At 40.5% G+C, this 19,741-nt stretch overlaps 1 protein-coding gene across 8 annotated transcripts in view; it reads left to right on the forward strand.

Moving 5' to 3' along the window:
* The first annotated feature begins 325 nt into the window (after positions 1-325).
* Positions 326-19,741, forward strand: part of MFSD6 (major facilitator superfamily domain containing 6) — a 72,212-nt gene continuing 52,796 nt past the window's right edge. For 2 of the 8 annotated variants that reach the window (XM_070580445.1, XM_070580443.1), the window contains exon 1: positions 975-1,271. The gene's annotated coding sequence lies outside the window, so the exon portion shown is untranslated. Of the gene's footprint in view, positions 511-974; positions 1,272-1,458; positions 1,809-3,181; positions 3,383-19,741 lie in introns of those variants that run through there. The other 6 variants (XM_070580446.1, XM_008516528.2, XM_070580447.1 and 3 more) reach the window with 6 other exon arrangements.

A 19,741-nucleotide genomic window follows, 5' to 3' on the forward strand; every position in this document is an offset into this window, starting at 1 on the left:
CCCATAAAATTCTCATCCATAGATTTCTGGTTAAGAGCTTAAGCCCTGGAGATAAAAGACGACTTCTCTCTCTTCTACTATTTAGTAATTTTGCATAGGTCACATTAAAGTTCAGCCTCGGTTTTCTCAGTTGTAAAATGGGAATCATTTACCTATACCTGTAGGATTATGATAAGGCTTAAATGGTACTCAGTGCTTCAGATATAAGAAATGTTCATAAATATCGGCTGCCATTATTATTATTGTTATTGCCAGAACAAGACCACAAGCTCCCTGAGAACAGATCTGGCGCCCCCAGAGCCCATTGCAGGCACCCAAAAATACTGTAGGAATGATATCTTTTACAACCCACTCCACTCTCCCCACCCTCTCTGCGTGTCTAACCAGAAATACAACTTCAATTACGTTCTTAGTGCGACAAACATGGTTACCTCTTTAGCAAGGCGCCAGATACTCGGTAGCACCTTCCCAATTTAAAAGGGTGCTTTAGCCTCGGTGAATCCTTCCCTGGTGAGTCCTGAGACCCCGGCTGTTTGCCTCGGGTCCCCCGCCCCGTTCCTCTCTCCCGGGTCAAGTGAGGACAGTTTGCCAAGGCCGGGGACTAGAGACACTGAGAGAACGCATCAATAGCATTAGCGTTGTACCTGCACTTGATGAGCGTTCCATAAAAGATGGCTATTATTATTATTACTATTACTATTCTCAACCAGGCGGCCATCTACTCCCCGCCCCCTCCCCCCGGAGCTAGGCCTGCATCATTTGCCTGAAGGGGTGTCGGGGAATGAGGGTGTAGGGGGATGGGGGTGGGGGGTTCGAGCCAGGGTGGGGGTCGGAGGATGCGGGGATAGAGCCTCGCGGTCGCTTCCCCTCCTCAGCGCGCCTCCGGAGCGGGGCTGGGCGCCCGGTCCCCAGGGGCCGCCAGGGCTGGCGGGAGGCCGGGAGGAGCGGCTGCCGACGCATCCGCCGCGCCGCAGGAGGCGGAGCGCTGCACCTGGCGGCGGGTCCTCGGCGCCCAGCCCTGACCCGGGCCAGCCGGAGAGCGGCAGAGGCCCGGGCCGGAGGAGGCGGCAGCGGAGACAAGGTCGCGCTGCCGGCTGCGCTCGGCCCGCATCCCTCCGCCGCATCCCGCCCCACCCGCCGCAGCCCCCAGGACGAGATGGTGCGCGCCGCCCCGACAGCCGCCGCCCTGGCGCCGGCAGCCACCGCCCCGCGCCCGCGGGAGAGGGCTCCGCGCGCCCCGCGCCGCTGAGCGCCGCCGCCGCCCGCAGCAGGTGAGTCGGCCCGGCGGGGGCGGCCGGGAGCCCCACCCTGGCCTCCCCCGCGGGGGCCGCGCGGGGCCTCGGGGCAGGGAGCCCCCTGGGGCGCGCACACCTGCTGTCGGGAGGGGGCTTCAGAGGAGGGGCCCCGGGGAGGGCGGGGGAGGGGTGTCTCCGCTCCCAGCCCTGCTCGCCCGCCGCTGCCCCCTCCGCTCGGCCTCCGGGTCGGCTGTCATCTTTAGGGGGTGCCGGGCGAGCTGCAGCCGGCACCCCGGGCTCGCCGGGCGCGGGCAGCACTTCCGCAAACGTAACTGGAGTCGGGAAAACAAAGGCGCTGCCCAGGGGAGCCCTGGCCCGGAGCCCGCAGCGCCGGGCGTGGGGTGAGGGCTGCGCCCCGAGGTCCAGGCCCTTCTCGGCCCAGCCCCGCGCGCGCCCTGGCCATAAACATCCTCGGGAGAAAGGGGGTGGCGAGAACCGCCAGACAGCCCCAGTGACAAGGTCGTGGCCACTTGTGTGGCAAGAGGAAGAAATTGACAGCGTCTGCCTCCCCAGGTGAATAAATACGGAAAAAATACCTCTTCCCTCTGCCTGCTGCCATCCTGGGAAAAATTGCCCCTCCTCGTGCTTGTTGACTTCCATTTGGTCTAACACGTCCCTAGAGCCCTTTTGAGGTGGTGATGCCGGTTGCTAGTCCTTCTGGGTCCTATTTCTTCCCTACACAGCCCCCCGTAAATTCAAGCAGGTTGGTGAAAAATTCCAAAAGCAACTTTCCCGGTTATTTATTCCATCCCCACGTCGACAGACAGGTGGATTCATTAGCCTTAAGGCCGGCATATGGTGCATTTTGCTTCTCCCACACACATTTGCAACCACAAACATTTCCTTTCATCTAAAAATATTTAATAAATACCATACAGAGCTCCTGAACAGATAAAATCTTGCCTATTAATAGTAGGAAGGAACCTTAAAGAGTTGAGGTTCTAAGCCCAACTGGTGTCTAAATAGTTCTATGTCCTTGGGCATGTCACATCTTCCTCTGTCTCAGCTTTCTCACATGTAAAAAGAGACGACTGGCTAGTACAGTGGCCAGCCTTACCCCTAATTGTTCTAGAAGTTTAGGATTTTGTGGAAATCTAAGCTCTTCAATATAAATGAGCGTAAAGGGTGGGTGGACATACAGTTGACCAACAACATGTGATAAAAGCGGGTCTGTGTTTGGTAGCTGCCTGGTGTCTGCAGAGCATCGCTTCCCCAAGACATGGCCACCAGCCAGCTAAAGGTGTATGCATCATTGATGGCCTTGTTAAGTAAAAGGAGAGGATAGGGAGGTCAGCTTTTGATGCTTTAAGTTGCTGTCATCAGCAGACGTGGAAGATATTTTCAGTTATTTAGTGATAATCAGGTGGCTTGTGTTCATCACAAGTTGTAAGTGAAATTTAAGATTGCTTAGGAGGAGTTTGGGAGATTGCTAATGTGCCCAGAGCAAAACACTGGGGGAGTGGGAGGAGAGAGGATCATATTTCGGGAATGCATTAAAGCAGCTAAGAGTGTTTACTGTAATTTGTTTCGGAGGCACTTTCCGTGTCTGTAGAAATAAGGTAAATATAAAAACGAGAAGGCGAACTGAAACACAAAGATAAGCAAAACAGCACCTTTGCAGGTAGCTGGTGGTCTGAGGTATTGGATCGCTAAGTCTGTTGTATATGGTTTCTGGAATTTTAACAGTAATAAGGCACTTTGTAAACACTTACTATGTGTAAGCACCATCTTAAACACGTACTTTCTAAATCGCTGTAAGGTAAGTCTTTTCCCCGGTCTTGTGGATGGTGGAAGGGAAGCTCGGAAGGGTTAAGGAACTTCTCCAAACCACATAATCAGTGAGAGGTGGAGTTAGATTTGACCCCGTGTCTCTGGCTCCAGAGCCTAGGAAATTTCCACATGGTGTGCCTCCCTGTTCAGCCTCACCACCTACGCAGGGTGGTGCTTCTGAACTTTGAAAATTAATGTTGCTTCGGCGTACATATATTTGTTAATATTTTCTACGTGGGATAATCTGTATATTTGTAGTGCGTGTATATTAACGCATATATATTTACCCATTTGTTCTCTCCATTTTTAGATTGAAGGTAAGTGTAAAAAGTAATATAACCAAAGATATGTTTAGTATTAGCCTTTTACTTCTTTTGATATTCAGTAAATCTCGATTTAACCATCTTATTCTCGCGAAAGGGAGAAATGCAGTAACTGTAAACGTGTCTGTTAGCTGCTTTGGTATATTGTCTTGGGAAAAATCAAGATATAGTAAGTGAAAAAAGGAAATTGTAGAAGAGATTTGTATGCATACACTTAAACCTGCATACAGGCATCGCTGTACCTCATTGTCCCTCAACTGTTGCCAGAGGCTGCCTGAAGGAAGTGGGAGGGGGTGCAGAGAAGAGGGCGCTTTTACTTTTTATTTATAAAGTACGTTTTGGCTTTTTAAAAAAAATTTTTGCAACAAGCATTTGTTCTTTTATTATATAAACTAAAAATGGAAACAAAAAGAATAGAATTGATTCACTTAATAAAAATCCAAAATAGGAAAAAAACTGAAAGTGGCTAAACTCTCTAACATTAGGGAAGTGAAAGGAGACTCAAGAGATCAAAGAGGAAGGTGATATTCTGGGAACTCCAGGTATGGGAGCAAAGGGTGGAGAGTCTTAGATGACTGATTTTTACCTTTTCTAAAAGTATCTATAACGTGTTCTACAGCACCCCCAATTTTCCTCGTCAGTAAGAATGCTTTGGTGCGCACCCCAATTTATCTGCCAGGCTAGGGCGATAAGAATTTCTTCCTGGTCTTGCTGGTCGTGGCTGTCTTTGGAAGCATGTCTGTTCTTTTCACAGAAGGTAGGAGTAGGAGAAATAAATTGACTTGCTGTGTCATTTCATGAGATTATGGCTTCTGCGTGACTTTAGGTGCAATTATCTTTAGTAACATAATTTCAGGAGCAGCAAGTTATCATTAAGTTAATTTAGTCTGATGCGTATATATATTTATTATATACAATCCCACAATTCTGCTTAGTTTTATGTAATATTAAAAAAGGCATTGCTTAGAACCCTTAAAAATTAATACATTTCCCTGCTCAGACTTAGAAATCCGGAGCCAAATACATTCAGAATCAAGAAAACACATGCTTCTTGTGTTTTGTACTTGAAGGAAATCTGAATAAGGTTGGCTCATTATAAATGCAATAGGCAATCCTGAGAAAAAGGTAATTGGAAAATTATTTTGCAGAAGAGATATTCTGACAATTTTAGGTGTCATCCAACATTTCGTTTCAGGTTCTAATTCTGTCTTGGGAAAGGGAAATCTCAGTCTTTTGATTTAGGAAGCTCTGTTGCTCAATGGTTTCTCTTTAAACCCAGAAATCAAGTGCAAAATCCTACCCTAGCACAAAGCCAGTTTAGGTAAAACTTCTTACTCAAAGCAAAACAAATGTGGCATTTCCCAGGGCACAGCAAACGTATATATCTAAAGCAAATTCTGTGAGGGGCAATGAAAACATCTTAATGTCTCCATCAGGAACATTCCATTTAGGTATAATTCCTGTGTGGTTGTTTATCCAACATTAGCTGTCTATGGCCATTTACTATACTTTACTAGCCTTTTGGAAGGTGAGCTGGGCCTGTGTCAGCTGACTCGTTGACTTAAATCCTGAATGACAGGTTATCTAGTACTTAGCCTTATTGTTGGATTTCAGTGACATTTGCTTTGTAGCTGTTTTTCGTTGTCTGTATTTAGAAGATACTAATTTACTTTTTTGTCAAGTGGCATTGTCTAAATTAAGTTAGCTGGTCAGGCAGCTTTCGGAAACCATCAGAGTCATTTGCTAAGACAATCATTTATTGGTGCAGAGCCCAAAACCAAGCCAAACCAAACCACAGCAAATAAAAAAAATGTGAAACACCTAAACCTTGAGCCTATGTGTTAATATATGTCTGCTGTAGATATTAGAACTCTGGTTGCTAGTTTGTGACTCTAAGTAGCACACGAGTACACCCCTACCTCAGCACTAGCAGAAAGTACCGTGAGTGTTGTATGGATTAAAAGTTGCCTCTGGGCTGGCTGGGTTGCGTATTGGTTAAGTTCAGCTTCAGCGGCCCAGATCATGGGCATGGATCCTCACCACTCATCAAGCCATGCTGTGATGTGTCCCACCTACAAAATAGAGGAAGATGTGCACAGATGTTAGCTCAGGGCCACTCTTCCTCGAGCAAAAAGAGGAGGATTGCCAACAGGTATTAGCTCAGGGCCAGTCTTCCTCACCAAAAAAAGAAAAAGAAAAGAAAAAAGAAAAAGCTGCCTCCATATGCCTTGGTCCAGTGTAATGTAAATGTGGCTGAGCTGTAGATGTGTTGATGATTGTGTTGAAGGGATGTTCAGGTTTGGAAGTGTCAATGAGAGCTCCGTATTCCCTTATGACCTGGTGGTCCTGCTGCATTTTAGGAATGGGAGAGAATGGGGCAAAGATGGGAAGAAATCTGGGCTCTTGGATAAACCATATTCCACAGGTATGAAAGAGGGCTGACCAAAGGAGGGCCAAGACACCTTTATTGACATTTGTCCTGGTATGTGTTTGAGAAGGGGAGACCAGCTCAGGGAACATTCTGCAAGTAGAAAACAGGAAAGTGCAATTTTGAATGACTCTGAGGAAGTGTTTTGATCTGAAATTAAGAGTGGGATAGGGAAGAGGAGGAGACGGGACATCGTGAGTCAGTAGTGGCTGGAGGGAGCTCTGCTGTGGCTTTGCGGAGGATAAAAGGAGAACTAGAGAGAGGAATTGGTGTTGTCTCAACAAGCCTGATTTGTGGGTTAACTGTGCCAAGGGAAAGTGAGTGAGGAGCCTGGGCTGGTGGTTAGCTGCCCAGGTGGTCATGTAGGGGGCCCTCCATGCACAGCGGGAGCCCTCCACTTTCATCAGCGCCTCAGCACGGCTCCCACTGCAGTACAGGGTGAGGAGTGAAGATGTGGCCAGCAGGGCCCAGGACTCCAGAGGAGCTCCGAGCCCTGGGACAGGGGAGGAGGGAGTCCTTAGGAGCCATGTGTCCAGGTCTGCTCTTATAACTGCTGTGGGCACTGTTCGGGACAAGGTTAAGGTAGAAGACACTGGAGCCCAAGGTAAACAAGGCCTCTCTCCACAGAGCCAAGCCTGAAGCCCCCACACCAAAGATGTGAAACAAAACCCTACGGAGTGACGTGCACAGCATCTGTGACTTTAAAGAAACGCTCTGATCTGGTCCGGCACAGTCAAGCTTCTGTAGCTATTGTGGAGTGTACTCTTAATTCTATTTCAAAATAATTTTGGAACCCAAATTCACCTTTATGAGGAAGTTTGAATAAAAGGCTTTATTGTTATCCTTCAAAAGGATAAAAATGACACACATTTTAATTTTATTTCCTATATAATGAGGCTCCCTGCATTTTGAAGGTGTAGTATCTTTTGAGAGTGTCTCAGAGCCCTGATCACAGGCCCTTTCATTGCTGCTCCTGGGAACCAGGACAAGCAGACTTCTAGGACCTTTCAGGAACTCCAAGATCATGGGTGTCCTGACTGTTGCTCAAATGCCTTGTATTTAAAATAATGCCTTTTTCATATGTACTTTAAAAGTGATAAATGCTCACTGAAGAAAAAGCCAGTGAAATATAAGAAAAAAAAATTAAGGTAACTCTTGATTTTACTTCTCAGAGATAACCCCTAGTAACATTTTGATGTTATTTTCTTCAGGTCTTTTTCTGACATATGTTTAGTATGAAGTACATAGATTCACAGATATAAACTCTTGCAGTATGTAGAGATTTGTGTCCTGCTTTTTTTCACTTAATGTGATGCATAGGTTGCGAGCATTTCCCCGTATTCTATACATTCTATTTAATTGTTTTATTGTTTCATTAATTAAGTTCTATTTTTCCGTCCTGTGGATATAAGGTTCTATTTTTGTCTCATATGGCTATGCTGTAATTTATTCAACTCCACTGATTACTTACTTTCTTTCAGTTTTGATTATTATGAAAACTACTAAAAGAAACATAGTTACACTTGAATCTTTGCCTTCTAGAAAGGTTATACTTCTACTCTCAGTGAATGAGTGCCTGTCAATTTTCATGTTTACCACCATTGAGTATTTTTATTTTCAAAAGTATTGGTATGGCTCGTATAGTAAGTATCTTTTTTCTTTAGTGAGCTGGGTAATGAATCTTTTTCTGAAAGAAATGGATAGTACGTGGTAACTCTCAGTTTATCAGTCTGAACAGCATAAGGAACAAAACAGTTTTAGATTACATAGATTGGAATGTGCTTAGGATAGAAATTATTTTAGACTATAGTGTATTTAGGGCATATAAGCAAAAATCATTGATAGTAGCTACCTGTCTATAGAAAAATGTATTTTAAACCTTGAAGTCTATGTTTTGATCTAAATTGTACACATAAAAGTTATGTCTGAAAAAGAAGCACTTATGAATTTCTGTTTAAAATTCCTGTCTTATGGATAGATTATTCTTTCTTTAACTCTCTTAGCTTCCTCAGTGTCTAATAGTGTCAGAATAGCCGATTAATAACACATCTTTTATTAAATAAGCATTTATCAAGCATTCATTGTAAATATAGCATTATTTTATATATATAAAATACCTGTACCAGAGCCCACTGTTATGTTATATTACTAATACCTGGAGTTGTGTTTTTGTTTCTCATTATAATTCTTATTTTTCCACAGTCTGCTTTTTCTGTGTTCCTAGGATTTTTAGATCTTAGACCCATATTCCTATACTAATTGTGTTTACCTGAGTCAGTCCTTTTCTGAAAAGATTTGAAAAAAAATTTTATGCATCTGTGTGTATAAAACAGGCATTCATATAACCAGGTTTAAAAATAAACCAAAAAACATTTTAATAGAATTGTAATTTGTCTTTTAATTTTTTGCTAATATATATTCTGTATAAATTGCTTCTAAGGTATAGGCGGCATTGATTTATTGAGGAAAATCTTTTTTTAAACCTTAAGCGAATAACTGTTCAATATCAACCTTTCAAAAATCTTTTGTTTTATGCTTTGAAAAGAGAAGTCTGAGATTTTCCATGTTGCATTCTTGGCAAAGAAACAAAGATTGCATTTATGTTCATTAAAATAGTAAATAATTTGATAATACAGACAGTTCTCAAATGGGAAGTGTTGACTTGCTGTGGCTCCCAGTTTCACTGCAGCTTGGTGCTGACCAGGTGCCATCCTCCCCTCTTTCTCTCCTGTCTAACCCTGTACCTGTTCTGTTACCTAGAAGGAGTTTGAAGACACCTTTTCAGTATTGATAGATTTCCCAGGCTCCCACATGAAAATAGTTGTGCTTGTAGGGTCCCCTATCTGAGAAAATGCATAATGATAGAAAGCTAATAAGAATTGCATTAGCATTTATTAGAGAAATATATGTCTGGTGGTAGCAACAATACACATTTGAAACACATTGTGTGTGACACATTTATTTAGTGCCTTCAAAGATCACTGGCAGTGACTCTGTGGCTCCCACAGGTTGGAACCATTGCCCTGGAGGAAGCAAGCAACCTGTGATTCCATGCCCACTGCTGGGGCTCATGGCTGGAGGGGAGTGAGTAGGCAAGCTCTGGGTGGGCCTGTCCTGGGAGATGTGTTGGTGGCTTCCAGAATTCCCCTAATTTAAAAGTTATGCGCTCTGTTACGCTTAGGTACTTTTAGTACTCTTGGTTCAGTAATCTGGGTGCTACCACTATCTGAAATATTATTTCAATCGGGAAATGGTTTCTATGCTTCAGCACTTGAAGTGCAGTGAATATTGGAAACCCAGCCTGTCCGTTAGTTTGGTTATCCTAAACAATCGATTTCATTGCTGTGTCTGGCTACTGATCTTTGTTTAGGGAGAGATGACTGTGCATTGGTTCTACTTCTGCAAAGGTTCTGGGACCCCCTTAAATCCGTGCATTGTCTTCTTTCTGGACAAATAACTGCGGAGTATCAGCAGCAGCATATTCGATTAATTTCACTTCCCGTTTTGAACGTTTATTGGATTTTTTGTTTTTGGAGAAACTCAAAAGATATGAATATCTTTTAAAAAATATTTTTTTTCATTCTGTAATATGAACTGTTACTTGTTCCTCACACTGGGCTTGTTTTCAGACAGGAAGTTCGAGAGGTAGAAGGAAATGAGATTCTAGGGCCTGCTTCAAATTTATACTATAAGCTGTTGGCACAATATTTAATCAAAAGTCTAAAAAGAAATGAATGGGAATCTGCTTCCGTGATGGTTGATAAGGTCTAAGGACCTAAGTTACAAAACTTTTTATTGATATTTAATTATGTCTTCCACAAAGTGAAAGTGAAAATCCACTTGGTTTTTATTACTAAAGCCACATTTAGGGTTAAAGGCTATTTCCCCCACACACCCTTAAGAGGTAAAAATAATTTGTTCCTTTTACCCTCTTAGCAGTTTGAAGGAATATATGTTAGGATTTCAGCTCCTTTCTTTCACATTTGTTATGTTACAAATATAATTAAAATGTTCCTACAGGGGACTATATATATATTTTTTTTTGATCGTCTTTTTTTTATTGAATTAATGATAGGTTACAATCTTGTGAAATTTCAGTTGTACATTAATGTTTGTCATTCGTGTTGTACGTGCACCACTTCACCCTTTGTGTCCACCCCCCACCCCACCTTTCCCCTGGTAGTACAGAGGACTATATTTTAAGTGAATAGTTATTTCTGTCTGGAGATACTTAATTATCATTCTAGTCCATAATCCAACAATGTCTTCTCAGGGAACCAGTGTACTCCCCCCAAATTAGGCTGTGGATGTGGAGATGGATGTGAACATAAATTCATGAACATTAATTTATAAAATGCTAGCCTAGTTTGGAGGTGGTGCAAAATAATTCTAGAACATTCACTTAGGAAGAAGGCTTTTGGAATAATTGCATAATAAGGCCCAGCAGTTTAATGAAATATTATGCCCTAGAATAAGATCATAACCGCCACCACCAAGAAATGTTCATATGTTACTTTTGAGTTAGAAAAATGCTTTTCCGTACATTTCATTTAAGCATACATAAATCACCCCTTTGTGAGTTAGTTGACTTGGGTTTGTGTTTTTATCCCCATTTTACAATGAGGAAAGGGAGGCTCAAAGAGGCACTGATTTGTCAAAGCCAGGAGAGCAACTGGAACTTCTCTCTACATTTCCTAAAATTAATCTCTGTCACATTAAACTTCAGTAAAATCTTATATGTATATTGCCATCAAGTGCTTGTCAAAAATAATCAGTATTTATTAAGAGCTTAGAGGAGTAAAAGGCAATATGCTAAGTACTAGATTCCTCCGTCAGGGAGTTTATAGCCTAGTTGGGCAGACAGGAAATATCTATAAAAAGAGCAATAAAATTACCCATAAATCCTACAGAAGCTGAGGAGTGAGAGCAATCTCTAGAAGTAGAGGGAGGAGTCAGGAAAATACTACAAGGTTAGTCTATTTCCAAGTGTTATGAAAGATTGCATTAGATACAATTCATAAAGTACTGTCTAAAATGATTCCATCACAGGATATTTGTACTTATAATTTGTGTTAAGACTAGTATCCTAAAATAAAAGGTCAAATGTTAGGAAATGTTTAGTAGGGGTTGCAGTGGCAAAACCCTGTCAATCTATTTCCGGCACTGAAGCCATATTGAACTTTGTAAAATACAGATATGGCCATTGTATAATCCTGTTTCATTCTCTTCAGTGGCTCCCCATTGTGCTCAAAATAAATCATACCTACAGGTTCTTATTATATATCAGGCACTGTGCTAAGAGTTTGACATGTATTATGCTTTTTCATCCTCACAGCTACACTAACAGAAAAGTATCGCTATGTTCCTCATTTTGCGGATGAAGCGACTAAGACTTAGAGAAGTCAGTAGCTTTCTCAAAGCCACAGTTACGCACTGACAGGGCTAGGATTCCACACTCATCCGCTAGTCAGTAGTGTGTAGAAGGCCCTTCCTGATCTGGCCCTCGCTTGCTCCTCCTGTGGTTACTCTTATTCATCCTTTAAAACTCCCCTAAGGTCCCACCCAGAGATTCCTATGTCACCCCGGCTTTTTCCTGTTTTAACCCTGAGCACAGTATGTTGTGGCTGTGTTTTCCCGGTCTTTTTCTCGACACTGGACTTGATAGAAGGGCCTGCATCTTCTTCACCATTTGAATTATTGATCAGCTAGCACACATCCCATCCGACGGTGGGTGCCAAGTTTATATTTGTTGGATTAAAAAAAAAGTCTTTATTTTCAATATAACTCTCTAATGTAGTATTTTATGTTCTCTCCTATCATCCTTCAGCTTCATATTAAAGGCCCTCTCTAATCTGATGCTGTCTGCTAGCCTCATATGCCCTTCAACCCCAGTATTAACCTTTTCAGGATCTCCTGCTGTCTTTTCTTTTCTACCATCGTGACATCCTAGAATAGTTTTCCCATTCCTCTTTGCCTAAGGCAAATCCTCCACATCTTTCAAGGTTCGAGTTAAGTCCCTCATTCTCTTGACAACCCCTATCTGAAGTTTGGGCTCTCTACTCTGAACTTCGGAAGCACCCCATTGTCTGTAACGTTTTTTGTTAATTATACAGTGCTATGTGGATTCTCTTCTATTATTCTTCCGACTTGTCATTTAGATCTTCCTTGGGTTTTGGGCTCATCTTTTCAACTGTAAAGCAAGTCTTTGAGGCCCAAGACTAAGTTTTTGACATCCCTGTCTAGTAGCTGCATAATGCATCAAGACCCAGTATCTGCTAAGAGCATAGGCTGCCTGGATTTGAATCCCAGGTCTGCTACTTACTCGCTATGTGACCTTGGGCTAATTATTTACCTTCTCCGTGCTTCAGTTTCCTCATTTATAAAGTGGAGAAAGTAGTCATTCTCAACCCACATAACTGTGGTGAAGATTAAATGAGTTAATACATGTTAAACCCATAGCAAGTGTTACTTAAGTGTTGTTGTGTTGTCGTTAGTAATAATAGTGATTATAATAGAGCCCACAGAGCCCTTACTGAAATACAAATATGTTGTCAAGATGAGCAACCACAGGGGCCGCATTAACCATTATGTGGATCAATTTGTCTGTCACCTAGCAGACACATTTTGCTGTGAGCCTGGGACAGGTCCACCAAGAATGACAAGGATGGTAGGTTCCGGGGTCTGGGAGGAGTTTCAGTCCAAGTGGAATGCTGTCAGTAGCATCTGTGGGGAGCTTTTGGGCAGCGCTGAGTGCCTGGAGGGCTCAGACTGGACGCTGGAGAATCAAACTGGGCTGACAGGACTAGAACCAGTTTTGACTCTTTCACAGTTTGGTTTAGCCATAAAGGAGCCATTTCCAAATGCTCCAAAAGGAAGAGGAAGATTCTAAAATAGTCGTTCACCGTTGTGCACCTTAATGCCCTTGTAGCTTGTGTAGCTGTTATAAAACCTACCTTATACTTCTTTTTCATGACATTGGCTAAATGTCTACCAGATGCTAAAGCGATCCTTATTGAAAAAAGATCTGTTAGATTTGACACTGAACGCTGTGCCTCTGAGGAAAGCTCTTCCTGGAAAATTCTGAGGGTTGAACAGAATGTTCAAGGGTGTAACCTGTGAATACCAGGACTCTAAGGCTCCTTTAGAGTTGTTTCTCTGTGTCTATGCTGGTAATAAACTGCAGCAGTAGTTAGAGTCCTGCTCTGGGACTCCCATTGCTCACAGGCATGGAGAATGGCCAGTAACAGTTGACAGCATAGACCTAGTGCTGAGGTTGAAGAAATGGATTTCCCCACTTGGCAGCTTCAGTGCTGGTCCCTGGGCAATATCGAGTTATGATGGCAATGGCGGCAGCAGGAGTGTCCTTTCCGTGTTATCCAGGATTGTTTCTTCTCTATCACTGATAGTTATGTCGATGCTATGTTATAGTGGTTGTAAATCTGACCTTTGGCAATTATTATTCCAAATAATATATTCAGTTTTAAGGGTTTTTTCCTTCAAAAGTTGAATCCATTTCCATCCTCATATATTTGTGGATAACTTGGTATATGTTTGAGCAGTTTTAATTTAAATACTTAATGAAGAAAGCTATCAATTTTAACAAGGATGATGTTACCGCCTCGCATCAGTAATTCAGAAATACCTGCTATTTGAATGACTCAGTGTGGGTACTGCTAGAATGCCTTTCCAGGTTTTAAAGGGCTTTGTGGTATTTTCACACTAATGGTGTTGATTACTATCATTAAATAGTGCTAGGTGAGAAAACTTCTAAAAAGAAACAAAGTCCTTATCCAGTTAACATTGACTGAAAACCTGTAATAAAGATTTCCCAGAGAAGTATACAAATTTATTTCTGTGTATTCTTTGAAATGCCATCTTCTCTCTTTTTTTAAATTTTCCTTTAAAAAAGTCTCTAAAACTCAGATGTTTAAAACAAAATATTAGCTTAATAGGTTCACGTTGGTGAACTACTCAGATTAAGTACTTCATCCAGCATATAAATAGTTTTACTGCTCTTTATTCTTGCTCTATCAATCTTATGGCAAATTAAATGTATCTAAGGCATTCAAAGCATGACCTACTTTGGGACATAGTTTAATTTTATTAAAATATTGAGTTTATTTCGGTTCATTTGTGTTTTATTGTCCCTGATCTTGTGATCACACAGATGACTATAGTTACACTTTATTTTTTTTGCTATGTTTGCAATGTGATTATTTCAGTTCCTTTTCATCAAAATCTAAATATGACCTGAAAATGTTGTCTAAATATTAATGTCCTGAATTAGAACTAAAAGTTTTGGTTGTATTTTTAGATTTGAAATTCATAGAAAAGTTACTGAATGTGACACTCATATAAAAGGTACTGAATGTTATATTACAGGAACATTTCCTTAACTACTTCGCATTTTTTGCTACTTTGAGACTCGTGTAACATGAGAAACTTTGTGTAACCTTATGATAATCAAAAATCATTTGAGTAAGATGCAGAAGAAAGAATGGCTTGGGAGAAAGTCACTCATCAAGGTTTAAATCAACATCCTAATGTAAGATATTTTGCGTCTTTGAGTTAGCATTTGGGCATCAGTTCTTCATCATCACTTGGACAATTCAGGGACTTATGCTTTTTTAAGAGGACTTTGTGTCTTTCTCTGACCTACTTGATAAAGACTCAGCTGTTGATTTATGAAGGTTAAGTAATTAAAGGCCACCTGATTAGAATTCATGCAGTCAGAATTCATTCTGTACAATTCCGAAAACTATTTTTAGTCTGTGATAGAAGGATACTAGTAGCTGCTTTTAATTGTCTTTTACGAAGACAAAGCTCATATGCCTGCCTGTTTCTTTTTTAGTTTTGATTTTTATTTTTTAAATCAGAGTTATGCATCTACAAAGTTTTAAAAAATGAACAAGTTTATAAACCTTGTTTTAAAAAAAGAACAAAAACTGAAAAAACAGATTCTATGCCATCCCTCCTCATTTCTTCTCCCAGAGGCAACTACTTTCTTTTGCTTTTAAGACTATTACTTTGATGTTCAGCAGTATATTTTTAAATGAAAAGCTTGTATTCCTTTTTTTGTTTTTTTGTTTTTTTTTTGGTGAGAAAGATTAACCCTGAGCTAACATCTGTGCCAGTCTTCCTCTATTTTCTATGTGGGATGCCTCCACAGCATGGCATTTTACATTTAACTCTATGATCCATTTTGAGTTAATATTCCTATAAGGTATAAGACTTAGGTTGATGTTCATTTTTTGCAAATTGATGTCTAATTGCTCTAGTACCATTTGTTGAAAATGTTGCCTTTTCTGTATTAAATTGTTTTCACATCTTTGTCAAAAATCATTTGGGCATTTTTATGTGGATTTATTCCTGAGTTCTCTGTTCTGTTCATTGATCTATTGTCTATCCTTCTGCCAGTACCACACAATCTTATTACTGTGTAGCTATAGAAAAAATCTTTTAAAAAATTGCTTTAGCTATTTTGGTTCTCTTTTAATGTAAGTTGTAGAATACTCTTGTCTACATCTGCAAAAAAAAATCTTGCTGAGATTTTGATAGGGATTGCATTAATCTTGTATATAAATTTGAGGAGAATTGAAAACTTTACTGTGTTGAGCATTCCAGTCCATGAACATGGTATGTCTCTCTGCTTACTTAGATCCTTGATTTCTTTCATCAGCATCCTGCACAGGTTTTGTTAGTTTATACCTAAATATTTCCTTTCTTTTCTTTTCAGAAATTATAAGTGGTATTATATTTTTAATTTTAGTGTCCACGTGTTCATTGCTAGTATATAGAAACACAATTGATTTTCTGTATGTTTATCTCGTATCTTGTGAATTTGCTAAAGTCATTTATTGGTTCTAGAAGATTTGGGAAATTTCTCGAGATTTCCTACATGGACAGTCGTGTCAACTGCAGGAGAGTTTACATCTTCCTTCATCTGTATGCCTTTTGTTTCCTTTTCTTTCGTTATTGCTCTGGCTAGAACTTCAGCAGTATGTTGCATAAGAGTGGTGTGAGAAGACAGTCCTACCTTGTTCTTTATCTTAGAGAAAAAGTGTTCAGTCCCTCACCATTAAGTGTAATGTTATCTGTAGGTTTTTATAGGTGATCTTCATCAAGTTGAGGAAGTTTCCCTCTATTCCTATTTTTATCAGACTTTTAATTAATGAATATTTAATTTTGTCAAATGCTTTTTCTACATCAATTGATAAGATCATGATTTTTTTTCTTTAGCTTCTTAATATGGTGGATTACATCAATTGATTTGCAAATATTGCACCAGACTTGCATCCTTGGAATAGATTCTGTTAGGTCATAGTGTACGATTCTTTTTATATATCACTGAATTTTTTTCCTAATATTTTGCTAAGGGGTTTTGTGTTTCTATAAGGGATATTGGTCTGTATTTTCTGGCTTTTGGACTGTGTTTTTTCTCGATATAGGATTCTGGGTTGACAATTCTTTTCTTTCAGCACTTAAAAAATATTGTGCCACTTCCTTCTGCTGTCCATGGTTTCTGATGAGAAATCTGCTGTAATTTGATTTTTTTCTTATGTTATGATTCCTGTCTCACTGCTTTCTTTGATTTTTTTCTTTGTCTTTGGTTTTCAAAGTTTGACTGTGATATGTCTTGGCATGGATTTCTCTTGTTTGGAGTTCATTCAGCTTCTTGAATCTGTAGCTTTATGTCTTTTGCCAATTTGTAAAGTTTTCACCTTTTATTTTTTTTGAGTACTTCAGTCCTGCCCTTTTTCTCCTCTTCTCCCAGGACTCTGTTGGCATGAATGGCCAATCTTTTGTTGTAGTCCCACAGGTCCTTGAGGCTCTGTTAATGTTTTTTTCAATCTATTTTGTCTTTGTTGTTCAGATTGTATAATTTCTGTTATTCTATCTTTCACTAATTCTTCCCTATCTCTCCTCCATTCTACTGTTGAGTCCATCCATTGAGTTTTTTTATATTTTGATTATTGTATTTTTCCAGTTCTAAAATTTCCATTTTGTTTTTCTTTGTATATTTCTTTGCTGAGTCTTTCTGTTTCTGTACTTCACCTTTCTATTTTTTTCATTTGTTTCAAGGATGTTTGTAATGGCTTGTTGAAGTATTTTTTGATGGCTGTTTAAAAATCATTGTTAGGTTATTCTCACAGTCTTATTTCAGTGTTGGCATCTGTCTTTCTCCATTCAGTATGAGGTCTTCCTGGTTCTTGGTATGATGCATTATTTTTAAGTGAAACCTGGACATTTGGGTATTATGTTATGAGACACTGGACCTTCTATTTTAGCTGGACTTTTCTGACCCTACTCTGGCAAGGGAATGGGAGATGCTACCTCATTACTGCCAGATGGAGGTAGAAGTCCAGGTTCTGCACTCAGGCCCTGTTGATACCTGAGGGTGAAGGGCTCCTTGTTACTGTGAAGTAAAGATGGATATTCTGGCGCACCATTAGGCATCCACTGATACCTCCCTGTCTAGGAGGGGTAAGAGTGCCTCATTACTGCTCCTCATGTGGCCTCTACTGAAACCTCAGTGAGGACAGGGGGAGTGACCTTGTTATTGCTGGGTGGTGCTAAAAGTCCTGACTGTCCCTTGCCCTCCTCTGACACCGCCCCAATGGGGAAAGGGTGGGGTACCTTGTTACTGACAGGTGGGTTTGGCAGTCCAGGCTCCCCATGTGGCCTCCACTGACACTGTTGTGGCGATATGGCCTCATTACTGCCTCACAGTGATGAAGGTCCAAGTTCCCTGCTTCGCCTTCCCTGACACCACCTCGGCTGAGGAGTTGGGGTGCCCTGCTGTAGCCTGGTGAGGGTGGAAGTCTAGGCTCTCCATTTGGCCTTTGCTGGCAGGGGTGGAAGTGGGGCCACAAATTTTTTTTCTGTGGTATTTGACTGGAGTACAGCAGTTATTATCTAAAGTTTTCTATTTTTGTAGGCTGCCCCTTTGCTGGTCCTATGGCTAAAGAGGCCTTTTTTTTCTTTTTTGGTTCTGCACTCACTTGTATTTCTGAGTTCTTCAGCTCACTCATCCTCATGTTGTTCTTTGGGTACCAAGGTCGCTAACCGGGCTGCCTTCTTCTGTCTCCCTTTCAGAGTCTTCAGTGTTTATTTTATATGTAATGCCCAAGATTTTTAGTTGTACTTAGTAGGAGCAGTAGGGAAAAGTATGTCTACTTCATCTTCTCGGAAGCAGAAGTCTACCCTGACTTTTCATACCATAAATTAGTTTTGCCTGCTTTTGAATTTTATGTAAGTGGAATCATATAGTATATACATTTTTGCTTCATGTTTCACTCAGTCCTTATTGTGTTTGTGAGATTCATCTTTGTCATTGCATGTAGTTTTAATTTGTTCATTTTACTGCTGTATAGTATTTTATTGTATGCATATAACAGTTTGTGTATTCTGCTATAGACAGGTTGGTCCCAGTTTTGGGCTATTAGAATTCTTCTGTGAACCTTTTTGTAGATGTCTTTTGGCAAATATATTACTATTTAATACATATCTAGTAGTTTTAATAGGGTACACACTCAGGTTTAATAGCTGTTCCCAAATAGTTATCGAAGTAATGTGTGAATTTACACTCCCACCAGCAGTCTATGAGAGTTCCAGTTGCTCCACATCCTCACTAACACTTGGTATTATGTTTTATTTATTTTTAGCCATTTTGGGGATTCCCAAATGCAGAATGCATTTTTGCATTCTGGTTTTAATTTGCTTTCACTGCCCGCTTTAATCAAGTTGAGCATCTTTTTGTATATTTATTCACTATTTGCTTAAGCTCTTTTGTGAAGTGCCTGTTCAAGTCTTTTGCTCATTTTTCCTATTGGGCTACCTGACACTTTCCTATGGATTTTTAAGAAGAATTCTTTATATATCTGGATACGTTCTTTTGTCGGATATATATAACATTCACCCTTACCAGAATACCTTCTCCTACTCTTTGGCTTGCCATTTTAATCTTTAATGTTGTCTTTTTGTGAACAGAAGTTCTTCATTTTAATATAGTCCAATTTATTTTTTCTTCCTTAATGCTTAGCACTTTTTTTTTTTTTTGAGGAAGATTAGCTCTGAGCTAACATATGCCACCAAATCCTCCTCTTTTTGTTGAGGAAGATTGGCCATGAGCTAGCATCCATGCCCATCTTCCTCTACTTTATATGTGGGACTCCTGTCACAGCATGGCTTGATAAACAGTGTGCAGGTCCGCACCCAGGACCTGACCCGGGGGACCCTGGGCCGCTGAACTGGAGAGCACAAACTTAACTGCTACACCACCAGGCTGGCCTCTGCTTAGCACTTTTTGTGTCCTATTTAATAAATCTTTTTCTATCCTAAGATCTTCAAGGTATTTTTGTATGTTTCTTCTAAAAGTTGTTTTGTCTTTTACTTTTAGATACACAGTCCATCTGGAATTGATTTTTGTGTTTGATGTAAGGTAGTGGTATCTGTTTATTATTGCTCTTTTTCTTCTTTTTTCTAAGACGTTGCCTCAAATTTTTCTTTTACATCATCTCTTAATTTTTCATTTATTGCTCTTGTTTTCCATAAAAAATTTCCATAGCTCTTTTTCATTCAAGCATTCCTTTTGTTCCCCCCTCCTCCTTCTTTAAAAATATATATTATTCTATTTTTGTTTCACAGTTGCATTTTTTTTCCTGTTTCTGAAGTTATTAGTTGATATATTTACGAAGTGTTTGCCTCCTCCCAAAGCTTCTGTTTTTTCCATAGTGATTTTTTTTTTTTTCTGTTTGGAGGCTATCTTTGGTGTAAGAGACTTTCCTCAGTGTCTTCCAATTCTTGGTGACTGCTCACGTTGGGCTGCAGAGGTTGCTGACGCTGCACTCCTGTGGAGAGTGATTCCACTGGGTTGTTTAGTTTAGGAGGCTTCACTATCAGGATCTGGAGGTCATTCCTCTTGG

The sequence above is a fragment of the Equus przewalskii genome, chromosome 17 (assembly GCF_037783145.1).
Source record: "Equus przewalskii isolate Varuska chromosome 17, EquPr2, whole genome shotgun sequence".
Classification (NCBI taxonomy): domain Eukaryota; kingdom Metazoa; phylum Chordata; class Mammalia; order Perissodactyla; family Equidae; genus Equus; species Equus przewalskii.